The following is a 20,060-nucleotide window of genomic DNA, read 5'->3' as shown; positions in this document are numbered from 1 at the left end:
CACACACACACACACACACACACACACACACACACACACACACACACACACACACACACACACACACACACACACACACACACACACACACACACACACACACACACACACACACACACACACACACACACACACACACACACACACACACACACACACACACACACACACACACACACACACACACACACACACACACACACACACACACACACACACACACACACACACACACACACACACACACACACACACACACACACACACACACACACACACACACACACACACACACACACACACACACACACACACACACACACACACACACACACACACACACACACACACACACACACACACACACACACACACACACACACACACACACACACACACACACACATACATACACACACACACACACACACACACACACACACACACACACACACATACACACACACACACACACACACACACACACACACACACACACACACACACACACACACACACACACACAGGGGAGACATGATAAAGACATACAAAATACTGGGCGCAATAGACAAGGTTGAAAGAGACAGGATATTCCAGAGATGAGACACAGAAAGAAGAGGTCATAATTGAAAGTTGAAGACTCAGATGAATCAAAGGGATGTTAGGAAGTATTTCTTCAGTCATACAGTTGTCAGGAAGTGGAATAACCTAGAAAGTGACGTAGTGGAGGCGGGAACCTGCTCATGGAGCAGGGAGAGAGAGGATTTAGTAGCAATCAGTGAAGAGGCGGGGCCAGGAGCTATGAATCGACCCCTGCAACCACAAATAGGTGAGTACAAATAGGTGAGTACACACAGCAGCTGACATATGCTGATCCATTCACTGTAATAATAACAACAACAATAATAATAATAATAATAATAATAATAATAATAACACTGGTCTACATAATTTTTTTATTGACTTTTTGGTATCTTTTCGGGTATATATATGGAAAATAGTGATTCACTGTTTTTTTTATTCCTCTCTGTTACATTAGGTTGTTAAGTTATACGGACAGGTTACTTTTCTCTTGTTGTATAACATAAATAAATGAGAAAGTGGTATATTACCAATTAAAATGCTCTCTTATATTGACTTAAATGTTAAATATAATATATTTTTCTTTATTTTCATATAATTAATATGTCTAGAAGCTGCATAAATTCACCAGACATATTTTGCTGTGTCTGCGGGTAATTCACACCTTCAGATTCTCGGAGTGACATTAATCCTTTATTAAAGCGCTGCTACTTTGTTTGTTTTGGCTACAAACTTGAAGACCAGGACAAACTTGAAGACCAGGACAAACTTGAAGACCAGGACAAACTTGAAGACCAGGACAAACTTGAAGACCAGGACAAACTTGAAGACCAGGACAAACTTGAAGACCAGTACAAACTTGAAGACCAGGACAAACTTGAAGACCAGGACAAACTTGAAGACCAGGACAAACTTGAAGACCAGGACAAACTTGAAGACCAGTACAAACTTGAAGACCAGGACAAACTTGAAGACCAGGACAAACTTGAAGACCAGGACAAACTTGAAGACCAGGACAAACTTGAAGACCAGGACAAACTTGAAGACCAGGACAAACTTGAAGACCAGGACAAACTTGAAGACCAGGACAAACTTGAAGACCAGGACAAACTTGAAGAACAGGACAAACTTGAAGACCAGGACAAACTTGAAGACCAGGACAAACTTGAAGAACAGGACAAACTTGAAGACCAGGACAAACTTGAAGACCAGGACAAACTTGAAGACCAGGACAAACTTGAAGACCAGGACAAACTTGAAGACCGGGACAAACTTGAAGACCAGGACAAACTTGAAGACCAGGACAAACTTGAAGACCAGGACAAACTTGAAGACCAGGACAAACTTGAAGACCAGGACAAACTTGAAGACCAGGACAAACTTGAAGACCAGGACAAACTTGAAGACCAGGACAAACTTGAAGACCAGGACAAACTTGAAGACCAGGACAAACTTGAAGAACAGGACAAACTTGAAGACCAGGACAAACTTGAAGACCAGGACAAACTTGAAGAACAGGACAAACTTGAAGACCAGGACAAACTTGAAGACCAGGACAAACTTGAAGACCAGGACAAACTTGAAGACCAGGACAAACTTGAAGACCGGGACAAACTTGAAGACCGGGACAAACTTGAAGACCAGGACAAACTTGAAGACCAGGACAAACTTGAAGACCAGGACAAACTTGAAGACCAGGACAAACTTGAAGACCAGGACAAACTTGAAGACCAGGACAAACTTGAAGACCAGGACAAACTTGAAGACCAGGACAAACTTGAAGACCAGGACAAACTTGAAGACCAGGACAAACGTGAAGACCAGGACAAACTTGAAGACCAGGACAAACTTGAAGACCAGGACAAACTTGAAGACCAGGACAAACTTGAAGACCAGGATAAACTTGAAGACCAGGACAAACTTGAAGACCAGGACAAACTTGAAGACCAGGACAAACTTGAAGACCAGGACAAACTTGAAGACCAGGACAAACTTGAAGACCAGGACAAACTTGAAGACCAGGACAAAAGTGAAGACCAGGACAAACGTGAAGACCAGGTCAAACCATTTGCAACACACAAAGCTTGCAAGAGTTGCATCAGTAAGCTCCAAATGTGGTCAGTTGATGAACTTAAATGTATGCCCTTTGGAGTACCAATGGTATGTCGGGAGAAGATGAACCACCATGATGACTGCTACAATGGTATGTCGAGAGAAGATGAACCATCATGATGACTGCTACAATGGTATGTCGGGAGAAGATGAACCACCATGATGACTGCTACAATGGTATGGTGGGAGCAGATGAACCACCATGATGACTGCTACAATGGTATGTTGGGAGAAGATGAACCACCATGATGACTGCTACAATGGTATGTCGGGAGAAGATGAACCACCATGATGACTGCTACAATGGTATGGTGGGAGCAGATGAACTATCATGATGACTGCTACAATGGTATGTCGGGAGAAGATGAACCACCATGATGACTGCTACAATGGTATGTCGGGAGAAGATGAACCACCATGATGACTGCTACAATGGTATGGTGGGAGCAGATGAACTATCATGATGACTGCTACAATGGTATGGTGGGAGCAGATGAACCACCATGATGACTGCTACAATGGTATGGTGGGAACAGATGAGCCACCATGATGACTGCTACAATGGTATGACGGGAACAGATGAACCACCATGATGACTGCTACAATGGTATGGTGGGAACAGATGAACCACCATGATGACTGCTACAATGGTATGGTGGGAGAAGATGAACCACCATGATGACTGCTACAATGGTATGGTGGGATCAGATGAACCACCATGATGACTGCTACAATGGTATGACGGGAACAGATGAACCACCATGATGACTGCTACAATGGTATGTCGAGAGAAGATGAACCATCATGATGACTGCTACAATGGTATGTCGGGAGAAGATGAACCACCATGATGACTGCTACAATGGTATGGTGGGAGCAGATGAACCACCATGATGACTGCTACAATGGTATGTTGGGAGAAGATGAACCACCATGATGACTGCTACAATGGTATGTCGGGAGAAGATGAACCACCATGATGACTGCTACAATGGTATGGTGGGAGCAGATGAACTATCATGATGACTGCTACAATGGTATGTCGGGAGAAGATGAACCACCATGATGACTGCTACAATGGTATGTCGGGAGAAGATGAACCACCATGATGACTGCTACAATGGTATGGTGGGAGCAGATGAACTATCATGATGACTGCTACAATGGTATGGTGGGAGCAGATGAACCACCATGATGACTGCTACAATGGTATGGTGGGAACAGATGAGCCACCATGATGACTGCTACAATGGTATGACGGGAACAGATGAACCACCATGATGACTGCTACAATGATATGGTGGGAACAGATGAACCACCATGATGACTGCTACAATGGTATGGTGGGAGAAGATGAACCACCATGATGACTGCTACAATGGTATGGTGGGATCAGATGAACCACCATGATGACTGCTACAATGGTATGACGGGAACAGATGAACCACCATGATGACTGCTACAATGGTATGGTGGGAACAGATGAACCACCATGATGACTGCTACAATGGTATGGTGGGAGAAGATGAACCACCATGATGACTGCTACAATGGTATGGTGCGAGCAGATGAACCACCATGATGACTGCTGCAATGGTATGGTGGAGCAGATGAACCACCATGATTACTGCTACAATGGTATGGCGGGAGCAGATGAACCACCATGATGACTGCTACAATGGTATGGCGGGAACAGATGAACCACCATGATGACTGCTACAATGGTATGGTGGGAGCAGATGAGCCACCATGATGACTGCTACAATGGTATGGCAGGAGCAGATGAGCCACCATGATGACTGCTACAATGGTATGGCAGGAGCAGATGAACCACCATAATGACTGCTACAATGGTATGGCAGGAGCAGATGAGCCACCATGATGACTGCTACAATGGTATGATGGGAGCAGATGAACCACCATGATGACTGCTACAATGGTATGGTGGGAGCAGATGAACCACCATAATGACTGCTACAATGGTATGGTGGGAGCAGATGAGCCACCATGATGACTGCTACAATGGTATGGCAGGTGCAGATGAGCCACCATGATGACTGCTACAATGGTATGGCGGGAACAGATGAACCACCATAATGACTGCTACAATGGTATGGTGGGAGCAGATGAGCCACCATGATGACTGCTACAATGGTATGGCAGGAGCAGATGAACCACCATGATGACTGCTACAGTGGTATGGCGGGAACAGATGAACCACCATAATGACTGCTACAATGGTATGGTGGGAGCAGATGAGCCACCATGATGACTGCTACAATTGTATGGTGGGAGCAGATGAGCCACCATGATGACTGCTACAATGGTATGGTGGGAGCAGATGAGCCACCATGATGACTGCTACAATGGTCTGGCAGGAGCAGATGAGCCACCATGATGACTGCTACAATGGTATGGTGGGAGCAGATGAGCCACCATGATGACTGCTACAATGGTCTGGCAGGAGCAGATGAACCACCATGATGACTGCTACAATGGTATGGCAGGAGCAGATGAACCACCATGATGACTGCTACAATGGTATGGTGGGAGCAGATGAGCCACCATGATGACTGCTACAATGGTATGGTGGGAGCAGATGAGCCACCATGATGACTGCTACAATGGTCTGGCAGGAGCAGATGAACCACCATGATGACTGCTACAATGGTATGGCAGGAGCAGATGAGCCACCATGATGACTGCTACAATGGTATGGCAGGAGCAGATGAGCCACCATGATGACTGCTACAATGGTATGGTGGTAGCAGATGAGCCACCATAATGACTGCTACAATGGTCTGGCAGGAGCAGATGAACCACCATGATGACTGCTACAATGGTATGGTGGGAGCAGATGAGCCACCATGATGACTGCTACAATGGTATGGTGGTAGCAGATGAGCCACCATGATGACTGCTACAATGGTATGGTGGGAGCAGATGAGCCACCATGATGACTGCTACAATGGTCTGGCAGGAGCAGATGAGCCACCATGATGACTGCTACAATGGTATGACTAAAGTAGCTGGATTCAACAAGAAGACTAAAGATCACATAATATACCCAAATATTTCTTCAGCAATAAGACCTGTTCCACACACTGAAGATATTCGTGTACCTGAGCCACCTGACACGTGACAAATTTCATCAGAGTCTGATACCAGTGATTCTAAGAAGATGGAGGTAGATTATGAACCACCAACGAATGACGATCACAAACCCTTCAACCAAGTTGATCTCAATGACTTGGTGAGAGACCTTAACCTTCCAAAAGAAAGTGCACAGTTACTTGGCTCTAGAATGAAGGGACACAGGCTTCTAGCTCCTGGACCAACATTCGTTTGGTACCGTCATCATGAAGCGGAATTCACTAAGTTCTTTGACAAAGATTAATCTTTAGTTTTCTCTTCAAATATTTCTGGCCTTATTGAACACACGGGGATGTTATACAAAGCAGATGACTGGAGATTCTTCATTGATTCTTCTAAAAGGAGTTTAAAGGCTGTACTTCTCTACAACAGTAACACAGCTGCATCTGTGCCAACTGGCCACAGTGTCCAAATGTCAGAAACTCACGCAGATATGAAGACAATAATATCTGCAATCATGTACCAGAATTGATTCATGTTGATTTGGAATTCATATGTCCTTAAAACTAAGAGAATGTACTTGTCCGTGATTACTTGCCTAATTTTAATAAATTAACAATTTATTAAAAATTCACATTGTTGTATTATCATTAATTTGCATTTTATTCAAAATCTTTACGTGAGAGAGCAAAATGGTTCAGATATTTACAATCAGCAGCCGAAGAATATGTAAGATCACAACCATAAATAAAAATATAAATTATAAACATTCCAAATGCTGAGCAGTGTAATAGTACCATACCTGATCTCCCAGCTACAACTTACCGTTCTGAGGCCGCCACTCAGAGTACAGTGATCTTTTCTGGTGATTGACGAGTGAATTGAAAGGAATTGATAGAGGGAATTATCGTTCGTGATCCTCTTTACTTATTCGTGTGCAGTTCGTGAGCGGAGATGGATTGGCAACCCCAGTGCACCGTTTGTGTCTGTTGGTGCACCGTTTGTGTCTGTTGGTGCACCGTTTGTGTCTGTTAGTACACCGTCTGTGTTTGTTGGTGCACCGTTTGTGTCTGTTGGTGCACCGTTTGCGTCTGTTGGTACACCGTCTGTGTTTGTTGGTGCACCGTTTGTGTCTGTTGGTGCACCGTTTGCGTCTGTTGGTGCACCGTTTGTGTCTGTTGGTGCACCGTCTGTGTCTGTTAGTGCACCGTTTATGTCTGTTGGTGAACCGTTTGTGTCTGTTGGTGCACAGTTCCTCATTTCTGTGTAGTCCCCTTTCTTGTAGTTTGGCTTCATTCGTCCTGGCCTTCCTGCTTCCCCCTCCACTTGTAGCTCTACTGTGTATTCGATGCTTAAAATCACATGATCGCTGGCTCCAAGGGGTCTTTCATATGTGATGTCCTCGATATATGCACTACTCAAGGTGAATACTAAGTCCAGCCTCGCTGGTTCATGCTTCTGTTATTTTCTTTATTGCACTGTTATGTGTGTGTGTGTGTGTGTGTGTGTGTGTGTGTGTGTGTGTGTGTGTGTGTGTGTGTGTGTGTGTGTGTGTGTGTGTGTGTGTGTGTATGTGTGTGTATGTGTGTGTGTGTGTGTGTATGTGTATGTGTGTGTGTATGTGCGTGTGTGTGTACTCACCTAATTGTACTCACCTAATTGTGGTTGCAGGGGTCGAGACTCAGCTCCTGGCCCCGCCTCTTCACTGATCGCTACTGGATCCTCTCTCTCTCTGCTTCCTGAGCTTTGTCATACCTCTTCTTAAAACTATGTATGGTTCCTGCCTCCACTACTTCACTTGCTAGGCTATTCCACTTGCTGACAACTCTATGACTGAAGAAATACTTCCTAACATCCCTGTTACTCGTCTGAGTCTTCAGCTTCCAGTTGTGACCCCTTGTCCCTGTGTCCCCTCTCTGGAACATCCTATCTCTGTCCACCTTGTCTATTCCCCGCAGTATCTTGCATGTCGTTATCATGTCTCCCCTGACCCTTCTGTCCTCCAGTGTCGTCAGTCCGATTTCCCTTAACCTTTCCTCGTACGACATTCCCTTGAGCTCTGGGACTAGCCCTGTTGCAAACCTTTGTACTTTCTCTAACTTCTTGACGTGCTTGACCAGGTGTGGGTTCCAGACTGGTGCTGCATACTCCAGTATGGGCCTAACATACACAGTGTACAGTGTCTTGAACGATTCCTTATTAAGGTATCGGAACGCTATTCTCAGGTTTGCCAGGCGCCCGTATGCTGCAGCGGTTATTTGGTTGATGTGTGCCTCCGGTGATGTGCTCGGTGTTATGGTCACCCCAAGGTCTTTCTCCCTGAGTGAGGTCTGTAGTCTTTTTCCACCTAGTCTATACTCTGTCTGCGGTCTTCTTTGTCCCTCCCCAATCTTCATGACTTTGCATTTGGCTGGATTGAATTCGAGAAGCCAGTTGCTGGACCACATATCCAGCCTGTCCAGGTCTCTTTGCAGTCCTGCCTCATCCTCGTCCGATTTAATTCTTCTCATCAACTTCACGTCATCTGCGAACAGGGACACTTCAGAGTCTATTCCTTCCATCATGTCGTTCACATATATCAAAAATAGCACTGGTCCTAGAACTGACCCCTGTGGGACCCTGCTCGTAACAGGCGCCCACTGTGATACCTCTTCACGTACCATGACTCGTTGCTGCCTCCCTGTCAGGTATTCCCTTATCCATTGCAGTGCCCTCCCTTCTACGTGCGCCTGATCCTCCAGCTTCTGCACTAATCTCTTGTGGGGGACTGTGTCAAAGGCCTTCCTGCAGTCTAGGAAAACGCAATCTACCCACCCCTCTATCTCGTGTCTTACTTCTGTTACCTTGTCATAAAACTCCAGGAGGTTCGTGATACAAGATTTGCCTTCCATGAACCCATGCTGGTTTTCATTTATAATCTTGTTCCTTTCCAGGTGTTCGACCACTCTCCTGATAATCTTCTCCATGACTTTGCACACAATACATGTCAGAGACACAGGTCTGTAGTTTAGTGCCTCGTTTCTGTTTCCTTTCTTAAATATGGGGACTACATTAGCTGTCTTCCATTTCTCAGGTAGTTGCCCAGTTTCAAGGGATGTGTTGAAGATTGTGGTTAGAGGCACGCACAGCACCTCTGCTCCTTCTCTAAGGACCCATGGGGAGATGTTGTCCGGTCCCATCGCCTTTGAGGTGTCAAGGTCACTTAAGAGCTTCTTCACCTCCTCCTCAGTTGTTCGTATGTCATCCAACACTTGTTGGTATATCCCCTCTTGATGTTCCCTTCTGTGCTGTCTTCCCACAGCCCTTCCTGTCTCTACTGTATAAACTTCCTTAAATCTCCTGTTCAGCTCCTCACATACCTCCTGATCATTTCTTGTGAGTTCTCCACCTTCTGTCCTTAATCTGATCACCTGGTCTTTGACTGTTGTCTTCCTCCTGATGTGGCTATACAACAGTTTCGGGTCAGTCTTGATTCTCGATGCTATGTCATTTTCATACTGTCGCTGGGCCTCCCTCCTTACCTGTGCGTACTCATTCCTGGCTCTGCGACTGATCTCCCTATTTTCGTGTGTTCTCTGCCTTCTGTACTTTTTTCATTCTCTATTGCACTTTGTTTTTGCCTCCTTACCAGGGGCTCGTTCTGGTCTTCCCGTTGTTACTGTTGCCCTTGGGAATAAACCTTTCCACTGCCTCCTTGCATTTTGTTGTTACATATTCCATCATTTCATTTACTGGCTTTCCTGCCAGTTCTCTGTCCCACTGGACCTCCCGCAGGAAGTTCTTCAACCCTATGTAGTCCCCTCTTTTATAGTCAGGCTTTTCCCATTCAACTCCTGTGTGTGTGTATGTGTGTGTGTGTGTATGTGTGTGTGTGTGTGTGTGTGTGTGTGTGTGTGTGTGTGTGTGTGTGTGTGTGTGTGTGTGTGTGTGTGTGTGTGTGTGTGTGTGTGTGTGTGTTATTGAGGGCCGCTCAGGCTCTGGCAGTGATTGTATCACCATCATGGTAGCAGTGATTGTATAACCATCATGGTAACAGTGATCTTATCACCATCATGGCAGCAGCGTTGATTGTATCACCATCATGGTAGCAGTGATTGTATCACCATCATGGTAGCAGTGATTATATCACCATCATGGTAGCAGTTATTGTATCACCATCATGGTAGCAGTGATTGTATCACCATCATGGTAGCAATTATTGTATCACCATCATGATAGCAGTTATTGTATGACCATCATGGTAGCAGTTTTTGTATCACCATCATGGTAGCAGTGATTGTATCACCATCATGGTAGCACTTATTGTATCACCATCATGGTAGCAGTTATTGTATCACCATAATGGTAGCAGTTATTGTATCACCATCATGGTAGCAGTTATTGTATCACCATCATGGTAGCAGTTATTGTATCACCATCATGGTAGCAGTTATTGTGTCATCATGGTAGCAGTTATTGTATCATCATTTTAGCAGTGATTGTATCACCATGATGGTAGCAGTTATTGTGTCATCATGGTAGCAGTTATTGTATCATCATGATAGCAGTGACTGTATCACCATCATGGTAGCAGTGATGATGATTGTATCACAATCATCTAATAATAGCTTACATAGGTTTGGAACCTATCTACTGAGTATTACAGTGGAATCCAATACTCTGTTCGAGGCTTTGATCTCTTGTCTGCCAACCTGCTTTATTGAACCTCTCTCATTGTTCTCTTTATTGCTCCTCTCTCTCATTTTCTTTATTGCTTCTCTGCTTTCTTTATTGCTTTTATTTTCATCATTTGCTTCTGTTATTTTCTTCATTTGCTTCTGTTATTTTCATCATTTGCTTCTGTTATTTTCATCATTTGCTTCTGTTATTTTCATCATTTGCTTCTGTTATTTTCTTCATTTGCTTCTGTTATTTTCTTCATTTGCTTCTGTTATTTTTTATTTGCTTCTGTTATTTTTTATTTGCTTCTGTTATTTTCTTCATTTGCTTCTGTTATTTTTTATTTGCTTCTGTTATTTTTCATTTGCTTCTGTTATTTTTTATTTGCTTCTGTTATTTTTTATTTGCTTCTGTTATTTTTTATTTGCTTCTGTTATTTTTCATTTGCTTCTGTTATTTTTTATTTGCTTCTGTTATTTTTGATTTGCTTCTGTTATTTTCTTCATTTGCTTCTGTTATTTTTCATTTGCTTCTGTTATTTTTTATTTGCTTCTGTTATTTTTTATTTGCTTCTGTTATTATTTATTTGCTTCTGTTATTTTTTATTTGCTTCAGTTATTTTTCATTTGCTTCTGTTATTTTTTATTTGCCTCTGTTATTTTTTATTTGCTTCTGTTATTTTTCATTTGCCTCTGTTATTTTTTATTTGCTTCTGTTATTTTTCATTTGCCTCTGTTATTTTTTATTTGCTTCTGTTATTTTTCATTTGCCTCTGTTATTTTTTATTTGCTTCTGTTATTTTTTATTTGCTTCTGTTATTTTTTATTTCCCTCTGTTATTTTTTATTTGCTTCTGTTATTTTTCATTTGCCTCTGTTATTTTTATTTCCCTCTGTTATTTTTTATTTGCTTCTGTTATTTTTTATTAGCTTCTGTTATTTTCTTTATTGCTTCTTTATTACTCTGTTATTGTTATTTTTTGCATCACTTCTTAAAGCAGGAAAATAAACGCAGTAATAAGGCCAGGGGGTTGGGGGAAGCGCTAAACCCGCAAGAGCCGGTGAGGGTCTCGGACCTAACAGAGAAAATAAAGTAAAAACAGTAATAAAGAAACAAAATTATGACCTGGAAATAATAGGAGTTAGTAAAGTAGGAAAATAAAGTAGGAGAAAAAATATACATGAAAAAATAAAGTTTTATTAAGTTATGTTTCGCCCAGTGAAGAGCTTTATTATGTTATGTTTCGCCCAGTGAAGAGCTTTATTAAGTTATGTTTCTCTCAGTGTGGAGCTTTATTAAGTTATGTTTCTCTCAGTGTGGAGCTTTATTAAGTTATGTTTCTCTCAGTGTGGAGCTTTATTAAGTTGTTTCTCTCAGTGTGGAGCTTTATTAAGTTATGTTTCTCTCAGTGTGGAGCTTTATTAAGTTATGTTTCTCTCAGTGTGGAGCTTTATTAAGTTATGTTTCTCTCAGTGTAGAGCTTTATTAAGTTATGTTTCTCTCAGTGTGGAGCTTTATTAAGTTATGTTTCTCTCAGTGTAGAGCTTTATTAAGTTGTTTCTCTCAGTGTGGAGCTTTATTAAGTTGTTTCTCTCAGTGTGGAGCTTTATTAAGTTATGTTTCTCTCAGTGTGGAGCTTTATTAAGTTATGTTTCTCTCAGTGAAGAGCTTTATTAAGTTATGTTTCTCTCAGTGTAGAGCTTTATTAAGTTATGTTTCTCTCAGTGTAGAGCTTTATTAAGTTATGTTTCTCTCAGTGTAGAGCTTTATTAAGTTATGTTTCTCTCAGTGTAGAGCTTTATCAAGTTATGTTTCACTCAGTGTAGAGCTTCATCAAGTTATGTGTCTCTCAGTGTAGAGCTTTATCATTTCGCTCAGCGTAGAGCTTTATCAAGCCATGTTTCACTTCCTAGGGAGCTTTATCAAATCACTTACCGGTCTTCGTAAAACTTTATCATATCACGTTTCGCTCAGTGTAGAGCTTTATCAAGTTATTTTTCACTCAAAGTAGAGCTTTATCTAGGCATGTTTCATTCTGTGTTGAGCTTTATCAAGCCATGTATCACTTTCTAGAGAGCTTTATCAAGTCACTTAGCGGTCTGCATAAAGCTTTATCAAGTCACGTTTCGCTCTGTACAGAGCTTCATCACGTCATGTTTCACTCTCTGTAGAGCTCTTACATGACCCAAAAAAGCTCTACGCAGTCACAATATAAAGCCCCGACATGCAAAGCAGTCTTAGAGGAAGGGTAAAACTAGAGAGCTTAGAGCAGGTGTATGAGTTGCATTGAGCTGGCGAGTGTGTTTGCACATTTCGCCCGCCAACATTATGTTGCTGCTGCAAGTCTCAGTTCTCCTGCCTGCAGACGGTGCGTGCAGGAGGGCAGGAAGGGGCCCACTAATGAAGTGGTCCGGGGAATGGCCCCAAGAGAGGGCCCTAGGGCCCCTTGGAGACAATGAAGATCCGCCTTCAGCTCTCAGTAATTGCTGAAAAGCGGAGGACAGCGGTGAGACTTCCTGCAGGTGCAGCAGCTGCTGTCTTCTCTCCTCCGGCAGCAGCAGAAGCACAAAGGCGAGTAGTAGTGGAAGGAACACAGCAGCACGAGCAACAGCAGGAGCAGCAGCAGGAGCAGCAGCAGGAGCAGCAGCAGGAGCAGCAGCAGGAGCAGCAGCAGGAGCAGCAGCAGGAGCAGCAGCAGGAGCAGCAGCAGGAGCAGCAGCAGCAGCAGCAGCAGCTGGAGCAGCAGCAGCAGGAACAACAGCAGCAGGAGCAGCAGCAGCAGGAACAGCAGCACAGCTGCTGCAAATAGCAGCAGCACAGCGTTGCTACAACAGTTAAGCTGCTAAAATAGCATAGCAACAGCAAGCGTTAAGCAAATGAAAGAAAGCAAATGTTGTTGTTAAGCAATGTTGTTGCTAACAGCAGTTAAGCAATAGCAGCGAGCAACAGTTAAGCTGCTAACAGCGTTGTTACAAATGTTAAGCTGTTAGTTAAATAGAAGCAGCTGGTTAAATAGCAGTGCAGCAATACAGTTGTTAGACAATAAAGCTGTTAAATAAATAAGCGTTGAAGAAAGGTTAAGCAGCAATATATACAGCAGCACAGATACAATAGGATAGCAATAGCAGCAGCAATTGTTGTTGTTGCTAAATAGCATACAGCACAGTTAAGCAGCAATAGAAAGTTGCTGTTAAATGAGCAGCATAAATATAGCCAGCAATAGCAGCATATGAACAGCAGCAATCCAACAGCAGCAGCAAGGCAGCAGCATAAATAGCAGCAGCAAATACAAGGTTATACCAGTTGTTGTTACAACAGCAGCATAAATTGTTGTTAAGAAGTACAGCTGTTACAACAGTAGTTGCTGTGCGCTGTTATGTTAAATAGTTGAGCAGCCAACAGCTGTTAGCAGCAACATCCAGCAACACACATACAAATGTTATGACAAGCAACAGCAGTAGCAACAGTTGTTGCTAAATAGCAAATTGTTACAAATAGTTGTTATAGAATGTTGTTATAATATAGCAGCAGTAATAGCAGCAGCAAGGTTGTTGTCAATAGCATACAATAGTAGCAGCAGTAGCAGCAGCAGCAATAGCAGCAGCAATAGCAGTTGTTAAACAGTTACACACAACAGTTGCTGTTAAGTAATAGCAGCAGCACAGCAGCATGGCCAAGATACAGCAATGTTGTTGAGCAGCAATAGCGTTGTTGAGCCAACAGCACAGCAACAGCGTTAAGGCTAAATACACATACAAATGAAAGGCTAAGCAACAGCATAAGCAACAGTTGTTGTTAACATATGCATAAGTTGTTACAACAGCAAGCTGTTAACAGCAACATGTTGCCAACAGTTGTTGCCAACAACAAGGTTACCAGCAGCTACAAATAGCAAGGCTGCTGTTGCCACCTGTTGCTGCTGCTGCTGTTGTTGTTGTTGTTTGCTGCTAAGAGCTACAAATAGCAGTTGAGCTACCAGCTAAGCTGTTGCTGCTGCTGCTGTTGCAACAGCAGCAGCAACAGCAGCATGGGGCACATGCTACACTATACATAACAGCGTTACAACAGCAAGGTTGCTACCAGTAAGCAACAGCGTTGCTATGAACAGCCATGCCAGCAACAGCATACAACAGCTGCTACAACAGCTAAGTTGTTGCTGTTACAGTACAACAGCATACAACAGCTGTTGCCAATATGATGTTACAAATGCAGCAGCAACGAAAGGTTAGTTATGAACAGCAAAGACAATAGTGAGTTAGTTAAACAGTTGTTTGCCAACAGTTAGTTGTTAACATTACATATGCTTACAATAGTTGTTATACAGCTAAGCATACAACAGCTGTTGCTGCTAAACACATGTTAAATACACTGCAACAGCAGCACAGCTGTTGTTAATGTTATACAAGTAAGCCAAATAGCAGCAGCAACAGCGTTGCCAAGCAACAGCATAGTTGCTTAACAAAGCAGCAGCAATAGCAGCATAAGGAACAGCAGCAGCAACAGCTGTTAACAGCAGCATAAGGGAACAGCGTTGCTATGAACAGCGTTGTTGTTAGAACATGTTGCTATGAACAGTTGTTGTTATGAAACAGCGTTGCTACCAGCAGCAGCAGGAAATAAGTGTTGCTAAACAGTATACAAATGTTAAGGTTAAGGGAACACACAGCATGAACATGTTGCAACACAGTTGCTGTTATGAACAGCAAGGTTAAATAAAGCAAGGCAATAAAGAGCAGCAACAAATGTTGCTGGTTAAATAAAGAAGTGCAATGTTAAGTAACAGCGTTAGTTGTTAATACATAAATGCTGCTGTTACAGTTAGCGCTGTTGTTAACAGTTAAGAAAGCATAATAGCATAAGTACAGCAAGTGTTATGGAATACAGCAGCAACAGCCGCTGCCACCAGCTGCTGCTATGAAACAGCGATACAACAGCGTTGGCGTTGCCAAATAAAGGTTGCCAACAGCAGCAGCAGCAACATGGCGCAACAGCAAGGTTACCGAAAGGTTGTTAGCGAACAGCTGCTGCCAAATGTTGCTGTTATGAACAGCGTTGCTGCCAAATAAATGTTCGCCGCGCCGTTGCCAGCGCCGTTGCCAACAGCTGCTGCTAACAGCGTTGTTGTTGTTGTTGCTGCTGCTGTTGCTGCTATATGCTGCTAGCTGTTGTTGTTGTTGTTGTTGCCAGCGTTGTTAGCGTTGCTAAGCTGCTGCTGTTGCTGTTGCCGTTAAGCGCACGCTGCTGCAGCAGCAGCGCTTCGCCGCTGCTGCTGTTGTTGTTATGCAGTGCGCGCTGTTGTTGTTAAGCTAAGCCGCTGCTGTTGCTGTTAAGGCGTTGCTGCTGTTGTTGCTGTTGCTGCTGCTGCCGCTGCCGCTTGCCGCCAAGCAGCGCGCTGCTGCTGCCAAGCGAACAGCGTTGCTGCTGCTGTTGCTGCTGCTGCTGCTGCCGCTGCACAGCCCTGTTGCCGCTGCTGCCGCTGCCGCCGCGCCGCTGCTGCTGTTACGCTGGTTGCTGTTGTTGTTGTTAAGCGCGTTGCTGCTCCTCGTTGCTGCTGTTGCTGTCAGCGCTGCTGCTGCTGCTGTTGCTGTGCCAAACGTTGCTGCCGTTGCCGGCTGTCTGCGCCAGCGCGTTGCTGCTGTTGCTGCTGCTGTTGCTGCTGCTGTTGTTGTTGCAGCAGTTGTTGTTGTTGCTGCTGCTGCCAGCAGCAGCCCCGTTGCTGTTAGCCTGTTGCTGCTATTGCTGCCGCTAATCAGCAGCTGCTGAGCAACAGCAGCAGCAGCTCAGCAGCATAGTGCAGCGGCAGCGAGTTGTTGTTGTTGCTGCTGCTGCTGCTGCTACAGCCCGTGCTGCTAAGCAGCTGTTGCTGCTGCTGCTGCTGCTGTTGCTGCTGCTGCTAAGCAGCAGCAGCAGTTGTTGCTGTTGCTGCTGCTGCGTTGCTGCAGCCCGCTGCCGCTGCTACCCGTTGTTGCTGCTGCTGTTGTTGTTAAGCAGCAGCAGCAGCAAACAGCAGCTGCGCAGCCCGCGCGTTGCTGCTGTTGAGCAGCAGCGCTGCTGTTGTTGCTGCCGTTGTTGTGCCAGCGGCGTTGTTGCTGTTGTTGCGCTGCAGCCCCAGCTGGTTATTGCTGCTGCTGTTGCTGTTGTTACAACAGCAGCAGCAGCTCCGTGCTGTTGCTGTTGTTGTTGCTGTTAAGCGCGTTAAGCGTTGCTGTTGCTGCCGCTAAGCGCAGCGTTGCTGCTGTTGCTGCTGCGCTGCTGCTGCTCCGTGCGGTTGTTGCAGCCTGTTGTTGCTGGCAGCAGCAGCAGCTTCAGCAGCAGCAGCAGCAGCAGCAGCAGCAGCAGCAGCAGCAGCAGCAGCAGCAGCAGCAGCAGCAGCAGCAGCTTCAGCAGCAGCAGCAGCAGCAGCAGCAGCAGCAGCAGCAGCAGCAGCAATAAAACAAAATTGAGAAATATACTTATAACTAATTCTGCAAATAATATTATCAGAGTTTTACTGATCTACTGAAGAAGCTGTTGCCTTGTTATATCTAATATCAAGTAGATAACCCCAAGATAACAGCAAGATAGTCCCAAGATAACAGGAAGTTAACCCCAAGATAACAGCAAGATAATCCCAAGATAACAGGAAGATAATCCCAAGATAACAGGAAGATAATCCCAAGATAACAGGAAGATAACCCCAAGATAACAGGAAGATAATCCCAAGATAACAGGAAGATAACCCCAAGATAACAGGAAGATAATCCCAAGATAACAGCAAGATAACCCCAAGATAACAGGAAGATAACCCCAAGATAACAGGAAGATAACCCTAAGATAACAGGAAGATAACCCCAAGATAACAGGAAGATAACCCCAAGATAACAGCAAGATAACCCAAAGATAACAGGAAGATAATCCCAAGATAACAGCAAGATAATCCCAAGATAACAGCAAGATAGTCCCAAGATAACAGGAAGATAACCCCAAGATAACAGCAAGATAATCCCAAGATAACAGCAAGATAGTCCCAAGATAACAGGAAGATAACCCCAAGATAACAGCAAGATAATCCCAAGATAACAGGAAGATAATCCCAAGATAACAGGAAGATAATCCCAAGATAACAGGAAGATAACCCCAAGATAACAGGAAGATAATCCCAAGATAACAGGAAGATAACCCCAAGATAACAGGAAGATAATCCCAAGATAACAGCAAGATAACCCCAAGATAACAGCAAGATAACCCCAAGATAACAGCAAGATAACCCTAAGATAACAGGAAGATAACCCCAAGATAACAGGAAGATAACCCCAAGATAACAGCAAGATATCCCAAAGATAACAGGAAGATAATCCCAAGATAACAGCAAGATAATCCCAAGATAGCAGGAAGATAACCCCAAGATAACAGGAAGATAACCCAAAGATAACAGCAAGATAACCCCAAGATAACAGGAAGATAATCCCAAGATAACAGGAAGATAACCCCAAGATAACAGGAAGATAATCCCAAGATAACAGGAAGATAACCCCAAGATAACAGGAAGAAATCCCAAGATAACAGGAAGATAACCCCAAGATAACAGGAAGATAATCCCAAGATAACAGGAAGATAACCCTAAGATAACAGGAAGATAACCCCAAGATAACAGCAAGATAATCCCAAGATAACAGGAAGATAATCCCAAGATAACAGGAAGATAATCCCAAGATAACAGGAAGATAACCCCAAGATAAGAGGAAGATAACCCCAAGATAACAGGAAGATAATCCCAAGATAACAGGAAGATAACCCCAAGATAACAGGAAGATAATCCCAAGATAACAGGAAGATAACCCCAAGATAACAGGAAGATAACCCCAAAATAACAGGAAGATAACCCCAAGATAACAGGAAGATAACCCCAAGATAACAGCAAGATAATCCCAAGATAACAGGAAGATAATCCCAAGATAACTGGAAGATATTCCCAAGATAACAGGAAGATAACCCCAAGATAACAGGAAGATAACCCCAAGATAACAGCAAGATAATCCCTAGATAACAGGAAGATAATCCCAAGATAACAGGAAGATAACCACAAGATAACAGGAAGATAACCCCAAGATAACAGCAAGATAACCCCAAGATAACAGGAAGATAATCCCAAGATAACAGGAAGATAACCCCAAGATAACAGGAAGATAATCCCAAGATAACAGGAAGATAACCCCAAGATAACAGGAAGAAATCCCAAGATAACAGGAAGATAACCCCAAGATAACAGGAAGATAATCCCAAGATAACAGGAAGATAACCCTAAGATAACAGGAAGATAACCCCAAGATAACAGCAAGATAATCCCAAGATAACAGGAAGATAACCCCAAGATAACAGCAAGATAATCCCAAGATAACGGGAAGATAATCCCAAGATAACAGAAAGATAACCCCAAGATAACAGCAAGATAATCCCAAGATAACAGGAAGATAATCCCAAGATAACAGGAAGATAATCCCAAGATAACAGGAAGATAACCCCAAGATAAGAGGAGGATAACCCCAAGATAACAGGAAGATAATCCCAAGATAACAGGAAGATAACCCCAAGATAACAGGAAGATAATCCCAAGATAACAGGAAGATAACCCCAAGATAACAGGAAGATAACCCCAAAATAACAGGAAGATAACCCCAAGATAACAGGAAGATAACCCCAAGATAACAGCAAGATAATCCCAAGATAACAGGAAGATAATCCCAAGATAACTGGAAGATATTCCCAAGATAACAGGAAGATAACCCCAAGATAACAGGAAAATAACCCCAAGATAACAGCAAGATAATCCCTAGATAACAGGAAGATAATCCCAAGATAACAGGAAGATAACCACAAGATAACAGGAAGATAACCCCAAGATAACAGAAAGATAACCCCAAGATAACAGGAAGATAATCCCAAGATAACAGGAAGATAACCCCAAGATAACAGGAAGATAACCCCAAGATAACAGGAAGATAACCCTAAGATTACAAGAAGATAACCCAAAGATAACAGGAAGATAACCCCAAGATAACAAGAAGATAACCCCAAGATAACAGGAAGATAACCCTACGATAACAGGAAGATAACCCAAAGATAACAGGAAGATAATCCCAAGATAACAGGAAGATAACCTAAAGATAACAGGAAGATAACCCAAGATAACAGGAAGATAACCCCAAGATAACAGGAAGATAATCCCAAGATAACAGGAAGATAACCCCAAGATAACAAGAAGATAATCCCAAGATAAAAGGAATATAACCCCAAGATAACAGGAAGATAATCCCAAGATAACAGGAAGATAACCCAAAGATAACAGGAAGATAACCCCAAGATAACAGGAAGATAACCCCAAGATAACAGGAAGATAATTCCAAGATAACAGGAAGATAACCCCAAGATAACAGGAAGATAATCCCAAGATAACAGGAAGGCAACCAAAAGATAACAGGAAGATAACCCAAGATAACAAGAAGGTAACCAAAAGATAACAGGAAGATAACCCAAAGAAAACAGGCAGATAACCCCAAGATAACAGGAAGATAACACCAAGATAACAGCAAGATAATCCCAAGAGAACAGGAAGATAATCCCAAGATAACGGGAAGA

At 43.3% G+C, this 20,060-nt stretch overlaps 1 protein-coding gene across 5 annotated transcripts in view; it reads left to right on the top strand.

Annotated features, from left to right (window-relative positions):
• LOC128698929 (glutamate-gated chloride channel) overlaps positions 1 to 20,060 on the top strand; it is a 108,729-nt gene that overhangs the window by 20,489 nt on the left and 68,180 nt on the right. Inside the window, exon 2 of one of the 5 annotated variants that reach the window (XM_053791349.2) lies at positions 8,721 to 8,785. The exons of the other annotated variants lie outside the window; for them this stretch is intronic. The gene's annotated coding sequence lies outside the window, so the exon portion shown is untranslated. The remainder of the gene's footprint in view (positions 1 to 8,720; positions 8,786 to 20,060) is intronic. 5 annotated transcript variants of the gene reach the window in all.

Source organism: Cherax quadricarinatus, chromosome 55, assembly GCF_038502225.1.
Source record: "Cherax quadricarinatus isolate ZL_2023a chromosome 55, ASM3850222v1, whole genome shotgun sequence".
Taxonomy (NCBI): domain Eukaryota; kingdom Metazoa; phylum Arthropoda; class Malacostraca; order Decapoda; family Parastacidae; genus Cherax; species Cherax quadricarinatus.
Note: the sequence above shows the minus strand (reverse complement) of the source record. Positions and strands in the feature narration are given on the sequence as shown.